The sequence below is a fragment of the Trachypithecus francoisi genome, unplaced genomic scaffold, assembly GCF_009764315.1.
Source record: "Trachypithecus francoisi isolate TF-2019V2 unplaced genomic scaffold, Tfra_2.0 Contig00722, whole genome shotgun sequence".
Lineage (NCBI taxonomy): Eukaryota > Metazoa > Chordata > Mammalia > Primates > Cercopithecidae > Trachypithecus > Trachypithecus francoisi.
The window spans coordinates 34,956-46,375 of record NW_022680849.1 but is presented as its reverse complement, the minus strand read 5'-3'; the positions used below and the strand labels follow the sequence as shown (position 1 = coordinate 46,375).

The following is an 11,420-nucleotide window of genomic DNA, read 5'->3' as shown; positions in this document are numbered from 1 at the left end:
CACCTAAAAACATGTTCACACTGAACGCAGAGCTAGAGATTCTCTACCTGAAATCCCACACATTTTTAGTTATTAAAACTGTTGCTGAAGACTTTTAGTTTGTTATGTTGACAGTTTCAGCTCTCTAGTGTCATTTATGATCAGATCACTCACAAGTCTTTGGTACACACATGCCGTACAATTTCTCTTCCATATGAATTTATTGATGGGGACTGAAGAATAAAGGTAACTGAAGCAACGTCCATGTTGATTACAGTAATTCAAAATGTGAGTCCTTTGGCACGTTTAGATGTTACAACTACAGCTGAAGTCTCTTCCATATTCCTTACATTCGTCATTCCTAACACTGTCATCTAAAGTCAGAATATGTTCTGAAGACATTTATGATTTTCTCTCCAGGGTGAATTTTCTGATGTTATTTAAGATCAGTACATTGACTGAAGGCTTTCCCACATAAATGGCATTCATATGGCTTTTCTCCAGTGCATGTTCTTTCATATCATCTAAGGTCAGAAGATAGACTGAAGGCTTTCCCACATAGAAGACAAGCATGTGGTTTCTCTTCAGTGTGAATTCTTTTGTGTCCTCTAAAGCCAGAGCTTTGACTAAAGACTTTCCCACTTTTATCACATTCATAACGCTTTTATCCATGGTGAGTTCTCTCATGTCTTCGAAGGTTAAAGGATTGAATAAAGCCTTTCCCACACTGATGACACTTGTACGGTCTCTCTCCCATGTGAGTTTTCTCATGTCTTCTAAGGTGAGAACGCTGAGTGAAGGATTTTCCACATAGATGACATGCAGGTGGCCTCTCTCCAGTGTGAGTCATCTTGTGCCGTCTAAGGTGAAAGCAATTAGTATAGGCCTTTTCACATATGTTACATTGATACCATTTACCTTTAGTATGAATTTGTCTACGTGGTTTAGGGGACAACTGATTACTAAGGGATTTTCCACACTGTTTGCTGACGTAGGGTTTCTTTCCACTCTGAGTTAACAAACACTGAGTCATTGTGGAACTGTGAGTGCAATCTTCTCCCAAATCATTACATTCAAAGGGATCCTCCAGAATGAGAGAGTTCTCCTTTAGGGACAAAGATTAAAAGCTCTTAATGATTTACCGACATACATCTATACATTCATTTCACCACCTTTGAATCCTAGACCAACCATTCAGTGGTAGAGCCCAGTTGAAATCTTTCCAATGTTACTTGTGTGAAAGGAAATTAAATTTTGGCACCCCAAACTCATTTAACCAAAGGGAAAAATCAAGGTGGGAACAGGGTCACACAAACCTGCCTCCCCCTTCTGGTTCCTAAATAATATGGCTATAAGATGAAAAGCTACATGCTTCCCCCATATTTTGCCCACAAGGAAATTCCTCATGAGCTGTTAAAATGACACCATGGCAATGCAAACTGATAGCTTGTCTTTACAGGTGCAGTCATCCCCAGTTCACCAGACACAAATGCATATCCGATTGTTTCCCTGCCCCATTTTGCCTTTGTTGTCTTATGTAAAATGCAGCTTTCCTGCATTATTCCTCTGCCTCATTTGTTTATGTCATCTCATGATTATTTTTTTTCTACCCACCTTTTACATGAAAATTGTGTACTTCTCAATATCCCACCCTTTCCCCCTTTAAATTTAGAGAAAATCATCTTTGGAGAAAGGTACACACCTGTCCCCCAGGTGCATGTCCTTAACTCTGGCAAATAAATCTCCTAAAATGATTGAGACTTGTCTCGTCGTTTTTCTCAATTGACACTTGCATACACATTATCTCCTGCAGACACAGATATTTTCTCTTTTGTAAGATCCCAACTGCAGAGTTATTCCATTAATTGTGATGATATCAATATCTTTCAAAGTCTGAGCATGAGCAATGTATATGCACTTGTTCTATTTTAAAGATCTCATGTTATGGTTTAGAACACAGGTCACTTTATTCACTGAATTCAAAGTATCAAATTTTTTTTTTTGCTTAGAAAGCACGTAATGCCAGCCTAATTACACTCAGGTGATGTGCGTCATTACTAACTTAACCCATTACCAGGTCTTTAACTTCGATGACTGGTGTACACAGCTATAAAACTCACCATTGTCATACCCGTGGATGCGTCTTTTCTGATAGGATGCATGGATATCGTGTGTTTTTTCTTAAGGGCACTTTCCTTGTCTGAAATAATTTAAAAATAAATTGTTACCTTGGTATTATGGTAATAAAATTGAAAAACCCCAAGGGCCATTTACCTTTTTTTTAAAAATTGACACTTGGATGTGGCAAATGTGTCAAATGAAGAAAATACTTCAATAGAAGGAACATATTGTACAGGGTCAGCAATTAGAAAAGAGTTTTAAAATTAAAATGTGAAAAGAGTTCAAATGGAGATGAGGTATCAGGCAGGTAAATAGAGGGATAGTCTTCACAGGGCTATCGGGAAAAGAGTCAGCATGTGCTAGTTTAACCCCAACAAGTACATGAATTATCCTTTTCCAGACAGTAAAAGAAAAGGCAAGAGGACATAAGAGTAGCATCTGACATATGAACAAAATGATAATAACATCTAAGGAATTCTGCTCCAGTAGCTTAACCTACATTTTAGAAATTACCACTCATTTAATAAAACTGCTAATTAATATTTGACTGATATTATTCATTGACAAAGCACCTCCTCCTATTAGAGCACAGGACCCTGTTGCTTACCCAGATTCTGGCCTTGGAGAAATTCTCTTCCTTCCTGCCAGAGCTCTTTTCCTTGCTTCAGCTGCAAAATTATATAGGATTTGCTTATCTGGTACCCTGTTAGTGGAAACAGTACACGTGTTTTGAGTTCACTGTCAATAAATATGCATTATCACCAACTGTAAGGCAGGCTATCAAGGAAGAATAAAAACAGTGAAGGTCAGCTCAGGCCACAAGACCTAGAACACAGAAAACTCCCCAGGATTTTTCTGACCCAACATGTGGCTAGAAAATAAATCCAAATGAAAAGTCCATCAGGAAAAGGAAATTCAAAACAGTCAGGACCTATGAATGCTGAGTCCATGCCTAAGTTCCAAGACACAATGCATAATACATAGTCTTTCCAGAAAGAGATTAATTAAATCTCTGCACAGTATGTTTATTATTCTCATGCAGAACAAAAAAAAATTGATTTACAAAAATAATTGGTGTTCTATACAGAAAAAATATTGCTATTGTTTTCACTAATTGGTCTCAGCCTAAGCATAGTGACTAAAGCAGAAGAGTTATTTAGAAAATATTTAATTTAATACATTGAAAATATTCATTAAGTTCCCAGGTCTGTTCTGAGTATTAGTGACTGAGTACCAGGGAAACCATGAAATCCTTGTCAAGATTACATTCTATTTGAGTGACAAACTAAATAAAACAAAATAAAATAAAATAAAGATATTTATTTCAGACAGATTTAGAGAGCTCAAACTTTTTTCAGATAAGATCTGTGAGAGAATCAGAGAAGAGATTAGAGTGAGATATGGGGAAGCTGTTCCAACACTTATTGAATGAATGAGTCAATGTGTGTCTACATACATATGTGAATGTTGAGGGACTCACCGAGGGACACCAGGTGACTGACGTTTTCCAGCATTACATCTCTGTACAGCTTTCTCTTGGATGTGTCCATCATGGCCCACTCTTCCTGGGTGAAGTCAATAGCTACATCTTCAAAAGTCACTTTCTTCTAAAACATCACAGACATTTTAGTTTAGACAGAGAATCCCTTTTAATGTCCAGAGGAGGAAGGCTGAGATGACATAGGTAGGAGCTGGGTATGCAGAACACTCAGTGTTTTAGGTTCCAGCCAGTTCATTCTCAATACTAAGCTGGTATCTGCCTTTCAGATTCACTCACAGAGACATACCCACTCTTAATCCATTAAACTTTACTATAAAGAAATATTGCATGAGGTGTGGCATAATATAGCCCAGATATTTTTCAGTAATGTGTTAATCACCTGTACATAGCTGATTATAAAATTTTCACTTGAACCTTCATAAATAAAACAAATTTACCATGAATTTCAAGTAAATTATAGATTTGTCACAAGGTAAATAACCATGATTTACTACTTTTTAAACATGACCATGATTAAATAAATTATTTCTCTAGATGAACCACAGGTTTCTCACCAATCAAATGGTTAAAAGACCTATTATGTGCTTTGAATAATCTAAAGAAGTAATAGAAAACATGTTTCCTATCTAGCAAATATTTATTAAATACAGGTCATTGGTCCCTTATTCATTAAAAAGTTAGAAAGTAATGAACCAGACTCCAGCATTCTTCAGAACTGAACAAGTTTTATGCAGAATATAGGATTCAATTCATACATATAGTCACTCTAATGTTATGTAATTCAGGTGTTCAGGCCAAGGCTTAAAGACAGTCCAGCAGCACAAGACAAGATGGCTGAGGCTGCTATACTGAGGAAGTCTTAGTCTGATGATTCCTGTGATATGAAGCCTCCTGTTCTCAACTTTCTCTGGACAATCCAAACATCAGTTATCACTGCCTCTCTTTTAACTTTACCTTGTCACTTTGCTTGTTCAAGGATAAAAAGGCCTCTTTACTGTTTTGTTTTTTTCTAACCAGCCCTTATAAAGCATTTTCACAGAACCCTAAATTGTACTCTATCTACTATATTCCTTCTCCCGAGTGTGCAACCATAATTAAGTAATTGTATTTCTTATATGTTACTTCCAGTTACCAGAAGGCAAAAAGGTTAATTATCAAAAGGTAAAACAAATGGGGATAAGAATAATAATGACTTCTTTAGTTGTCCTTTTGCAAAGTTTTTAAAAGCACAAATATATTTTATCAAACTCTCCTTTTTCCTCAGCACTGTGCAGCTCTTGCCCAAGGCCTATCATACGGGATTTATTGAACTCAGCTGCTAGAACATCAGCCTCATTTTTGGGCTGTGATCTGCTCTTCACGCATCTCTATTGCCTGCATTCATCACAATCCTAAGTCTATTTCAGCCAACAGTACAGTTAATGGCTCAATTATTTCCCTATGAGGTTATAGGATGGATAGAAGAAAAAGAAATACATAAATGAGACCTCTCATGTCTTTTTTTGTAAATAGCCTGAATAGGGGCTGGAATAAAGTAGTGTAATATTAGAAATTATATTGATAATTTAGGAATCTTTGACACATGATACCCAACCTAGAGTCCTCAGAAAACTTAATTGGAGGCCGGATACATGAAAGTCTCCTGATTGCATTTGGAGCACCCGGGCTGGGTGGGTTGTGCATCATAAAAACAAACAAAAAAAAAGAATAAAAATGAAACACCCATGCAAACTGGAGAAAACTGCCCATTTGCCAGCAATATGGGTCTAATTTCAGTAGAAAAGGCATCCTCTACTCACTAGTGAATGCATTGTCAAGAACTCAGTTTCTCTCTGTCTTCTTCTGGATTTCCACTTGCAGACACTTCAGGCACTAAGAAAAGCTGAGGTTGGAGAAAGAACACGTGAGACGCCAGCCTTGTACACCATTTTCAGATCAACCTGTGATGAAAAGCCAGACCTTCCCTGAAGTGTGACAGCACCTGCCCCGAGCCTAACCAACACACACACACACGCAGAGGCCACTCCTCTTTTCCCATGGTCAAAATTAGGAAGCCTATGACTACGGGTGCTGACAAGGAAGGAACACAGATATCTTGTGAAGGAGAACATCAAAAGCACTGAGTTTTGTATGTTATTGACACAAGTCCAGATATTCAATTTCCTCACTTTAAAACACAGGGATCCCTGACTCCGCCCACATGTGGAATATGATTTCCACCTGTAGACAAACACCGTGGGATTTCTCAGATTTTATTATCCCAGCTTTATGTCCTAGCAATGTTTCTCCAACACCAATCACAGCCTTCTGAAGCCTTAGTCCACTTTTACTTTCTCTCAATTTCCACTTTTGTATTTCCCCTTGGAACTTGGAAATCAATCAAGAAAAAATCTGTTTTAGGGTCAAGTACGGTTGCTCTCGCCTGTAATCCCAGCATTTTGGGAGGCCAAGGCAGCTGGATCACCTGAGGTCAGGAGTTCGAGACCAGACTGGCCAAAATGGTGAAACCCCATTTCTACTAAAAATACACAAATTAGCTGGCCATGGTGGTGCTTGCCTGTAATCCCAGCTACTCAGGAGGCTGAAGCAGGACAATCACTTGAACCCGGGAGGCAATTACAGTGAGCCGAGATCCTAACACTGCACTCCAGCCAGGGCGACAGAGCAAGACTCTACCAGAAAAAAAAAAAAAAAAAAAAAAAAACTGTTTTAGGACGGGGATAATCAATTCAGGAATTTATTTCACTTGGAGGGTCAACACTCCCATCCTGCTCATCTAGCCCTTAAAATCCCCTGCATCAGAAATTCGCAGCAGTACCCTGGGTCATGGTGTTTCTGTCCTGTGTATATAGTCACAGTCCTCTAGGATGCTCAGAAAATACACAATGACTTAGAGCTGAGAGAAATTTAGCAGCTCAATCTGATATTTTACTAAGGTGGTATCTAAAATTCTTGCAATCATGGTTTATATTAGTCTCTGTTAGTTGCAATATCTCTGATCATCATGATACATATTTGCTGAGAAAAGCCGATGTCCATGAGTATATTCATACATAGATATGCAGGTATATAGATGCATATGTTTATATGAATGCATGTGTTTGAGATGGGGGAAAACATGCATGTATTATTTCCCTGCTAAAAATATAAAGATAATTAAATATAATTTGTGTACAAATGATAATTAGGTGTCATAAGCAAAAATTAACTGACCCATTTGTACATGAAGTCCAGGAAAAATAAAAAGGGTAACTTTGTATTAATTGTTACATTGTACTTACAGATATACATAAGTTTCCTTATTTAACCCTTATAATAACCCTGCTGATTATAGTTTATTTATCGGTTTAATAAATGATCAACAGAGTTTGAAAAATACGGCAAAATTACAAAACTAGAAATTGAAACAGCAATACTTTTAATTATATTCTGCCTTGTCACTGCCTCTTCTTGCTTTTTTACAAAATTACTCCCCTAACCAAGGTTCTCTATGATTCTGGGGACTCCAGGATTTAGACCCCAGTTCCCAAACTTCACTGTGTCTATTTTTACTGCCACATTTTAATGCACATTTACAGACTTCAACAAGCACTTTTCAATATCAGCTTTTTTCTTATTCCTTGGACTATTTCCTACATCTGTTCATCAAGACTCCAGTAACATATGACTCCATCTGCCTGTCCCTTCCATGAATGTACCTGACAGTACATGTATTATGTAGTCTATAATTCAAGCAGAACAGATATTCCTTCAAAAACATAAGGTATTAGAGAATGTCTACAAAGCTTCAGTGAAACCAGCTGTAACCCTTAATATTATTACCATGTAAACTCTTCCTCGAATATCAAAATAAGATTTGGACTTTAGAGAGTATTTGTGTGTGAATATAACCCAAACATGAACTAAAAGTAATTTAAATGGTCATACATAGACTGTGCCAGGGACAAAAAAGGACAAATACTGTAAGAAAATTAAAGCACACTTATTTCATAAAGGACTCTTGTGTGGAATCTATAAAAACTATTTCAAGATATAGAGATTAACTATATTTCAAAACACATACATACACAAGCAATCTTTAGGATAAATTTTTAAAAACTTATGTTATGGGTCTAAAATTTTCATTAATTCATGGAAAAAATGTATTGACAAACTTCTCACCAGTAAATAACGTAAATAACAACTTACGTATTTGATGACTTCAAGATGAGAGCCTGCGCAGCTTAGTATCTCCCTCCAGATCTCTCTCTCTCTCTCTCTTTTTTTGTTTTTTGACAGAGTTTCGCTCTTGTTGCCCAGGCTGGAGTGCAATGGTGGAATCTCAGCTCCCTGCAACCTCCACCTCCCAGGTTCAAGCTATTCTCCTGCCTCAGCCTTCCAAGTAGCTGGGATGACAGGCATGCGCCACCACACTTGGCTAATTTTGTATTTTCAGTCGAGACGGGGTTTCTCCATTTTGGTCAGGCTGGTCTGGAACTCCTGACCTCAGGTGATCCACCCGCCTCAGCCTTTCAAAGTGCTGGGATTACAGGCGTGAGCCACAGCGCCTGGCCCAGATCTCTTAAAAAGTCATGAGGAAGAAGCCATTCTGCATCCTCAATATTACCTTAATATTTGAAGGACACCCATAACAATTAAGAGGCTGACTTGTGACTTCCTAGCACTTTCAGGGCTACTTAGGCACACCTTAGTGAAGTATTAGGAATGCAGTATTAGTTCTCAAGTTCCTGGACACCAAAACCATGTTCTCCAACAGATCTTCAGTAAAAATAGCTGATGTCTATATTCTTTTCCTGTCCTTTCTCTTCCTTTTAATTCAGAACTGTGGTCTCAAAAAGAGCTATTATTTAGTAGATTCTCTCAATTCTCAACACCAGCACTATACAGTGTTGAGTAACATCTCAGGTGCTAGGGAAACAGCAGCTGACATTCTAGCAATGCACAAATAGAAAAGCAAAGATCACCACAGAGAAAAAGAGGATAGATTTTTTAAAAGTATGAAACCAAAATGAATATATATCAGATTACACTATAAATGGAAAATCCTATTATCTTGAGTGGATTGCAAGTCAAAACCTCTCATGGCTTCCGACATTCAATATATTCAAAGCAGTTCAGGAATGGTGAAAGTGGAATGGAATTTAAAATTATTCTAAGGTTGCATATGTGAAAGCACCATGCCCTGAAACAAAATATTTATTTTTAAAGTGCATAATGAACACTGCATACAAAGTTTGTGTAACAAGAGAGAGAAAAAATCTCACATTTTAAAAAAAGAAATATGCAACATATTTACATAAAATAAAATAAAATTATACTAAAATAACAGCAATGGAAGACACAATCTGACCTCTGAAAATCAAAGGAAAAATCTCCTTTAAATAAACGGCACAATTTTTAAAGTGAATTATGAAAAATAATACTACCTGAATATAGTATGTAAAAGTACCAACACAATAAAGCTAAAATAATATCCGTGGAAAAATTATTTGCTGTACATTATTTTTAAAAAATGATCTAAGTACTTCCTCAAGAAGGTAAATGAATGAAATTTAAAAATTGCCTGAGAAAATCTGAGAAAGGAAATGAATATAGAGAAGCAGAATATAATTTAACTATAAACCACACAAATAGAATTTAAAAATAAGGCCAGGCGCAGTGGCTCATACCTGTAATCCCAGCACTTTGGGAGGCAGAGGCAGGCAGATCACCTGAGGTCAGGAGTTTGAGACCAGCCTGACCAACATGAAGAAATCCTGTCTCTACTAAAAACAGAAAAAAAAAAAAAATAACCGGACGTGTTGGCACACGCCTGTAATCCCAGCTACTAGGGAGGCTTAGACAGGAGAATCGCTTGAACCTGGGAGGCAGAGGTTGTGGTGAGCTGAGATCAAGCCATTGCACTCCCGCCTGGGCAACAGGAGCAAAACTCTGTCTCAAAGAAATAAAAAATAAAATAAAATAAAAATAAAAATAAAAATAAGTGGCAGCCAACATGCCCAACATGATTTTCTGTGATGAAAGAAATCCTCTATATCTACATTGTCCAATGCAGTAACTACCACACATATGTAGTTACAGAATTTCTAGTTTGGCCATGAATTTGGCTATTACTACTAAGGATATGCCATTTAGTTATTTAATTATAATTAATTTACAGTTTATAGCCACATATGACTAGTAGTTACTCTATTGGTCAATGCAGATCTAGAATCTTGGAGAAGGCAGTTAAAATAATGAGATATGGTCAAAACAAAAATGGAAAACGCACACAAATAGTGAACACAGAATATGAGAATGTGAAGTAACAATTCACACAGTAAAATTTAATAATGAGATGCTGCCTTGATGGGACAAATGTCTAATGATATTCAAGGCTTGTCTTGTTACAGGTAGAAGAGCAGGAGCAGGGCAGGAGAGGGCTCTTCCCCTACCCACTAGAAATGTCAGGTGATGGCCTGTTAATTATCATTTTGCCTCTCTAAAAATAATAATTAGGCAGCACCACAGAGAGGCCATTTCCTGATGGTCTACACCTGTTAACATAAAAAATGTTAATTAAATGCAGACCCCAGGAAGAAGCAACTTCTTGGGCATGTATGTTAAGAGACAAAAATGGCAAAGTATAATCTTCCGGGGACACACTCCACTGGAAAAGGAAAGAAAGCCTCAGATGGACATGCATATAACTCCCTAAACACACCGTGCATGCTCAATTCCAAAGGGTAAGGAAAGTACTGTGCATGCTGCAAACTCTCCCTAAAGGAAGAATCATGGGAAAGAGGCAAACCCACCCCAGGTTCAAGGTTAAAGACCCTTCTCTGTTCTCTCTTGGACCTTCAGGCATCCACTTGGGTCTCTTCCAAGAGAATTTTCCTTTCCTTTCTGTTCTAAAGCCTTTTTAAATAAACTTCCACTCCTGCTCTGAAACTTAGTCTCTTTTCCCGCTGTATGCTCCTCAGTCGAATTCTTTCTTCTGAGGAGGCAAGGACTGAAGTTGCTTATGGACCCATGCAGATATGCTGCCAGTAACTCGAATCTCTTCTACCGGTGATAGTATCATTGTAAGGGAATGAGGCCAGTTCACATCTCAGTGCTCGGAGAACTCACCAAAAATAAAAAGTTAGAGGATGCTGTGAACTTATCTACCTTCTAAGGCAAGTTCCACAAGCAAGCAGCAAGACTCTCTTCCCCCAAGGTCTTAAACTCTTCTGATGCTCCTTCTCTGGGAAAATGCATCCTCTGATTGGCTTCCCCTTATAGAGGAAAAAACAATGAATAAACCTAATCAGCACTGCATTCCAAGAGACATGCCCCGATTGCACAGATACTGAACCTAATCAAAACTTCATTCTGGAGACACACCCGGTTCAATTTGATTGGATTTTTGAGACAAATACTAAAAACCCCACATAAAGTTGGAAACCAAAGAGTTAAGGCTATTTTGAAGGAAAAATAGGAAGATTCGTTCCTTTTTTCATTCATAAGTACTTTTTTTTGTTTTTGAGATGGAGTCTTGCTCTGTTGCCCAGGCTAGAGCTCAGTGGTGCGATCTCGGCTCTCGGCAAGCTCCGCCTCCCGAGTTCACGCCATTCTCCTGCCTCAGCCTCCCGAGTAGCTGGGACTACAGGCGCCAGCCACCTCGCCCAGCTAGTTTTTTGTATTTGTTTTAGTAGAGACACGGTTTCACCCATGTTAGCCAGGGTGGTCTCGATCTCCTGACCTCGTGATCCGCCCACCTCGGCCTCCCAGAGTGCTGGGATTACAGGCGTGGGCCACCGCATCCGGCCTCATAAGTACTTTTGAGTGTATTATATGT

The 11,420-nt window shown here is 38.1% G+C and overlaps 1 pseudogene across 1 annotated transcript; it reads right to left on the bottom strand.

Annotated features, from left to right (window-relative positions):
- Positions 1 to 434: 434 nt before the first annotated feature.
- Positions 435 to 5,885, bottom strand: LOC117088114 (annotated as a pseudogene). The gene is made up of 5 exons (XR_004439006.1): positions 5,401 to 5,885; positions 3,581 to 3,707; positions 2,708 to 2,803; positions 2,100 to 2,179; positions 435 to 1,084 (listed from the first exon to the last, which is right to left on the bottom strand). The product of XR_004439006.1 is annotated as a zinc finger protein 705A-like (transcript).
- Between the last annotated feature and the right edge of the window lie 5,535 nt (positions 5,886 to 11,420).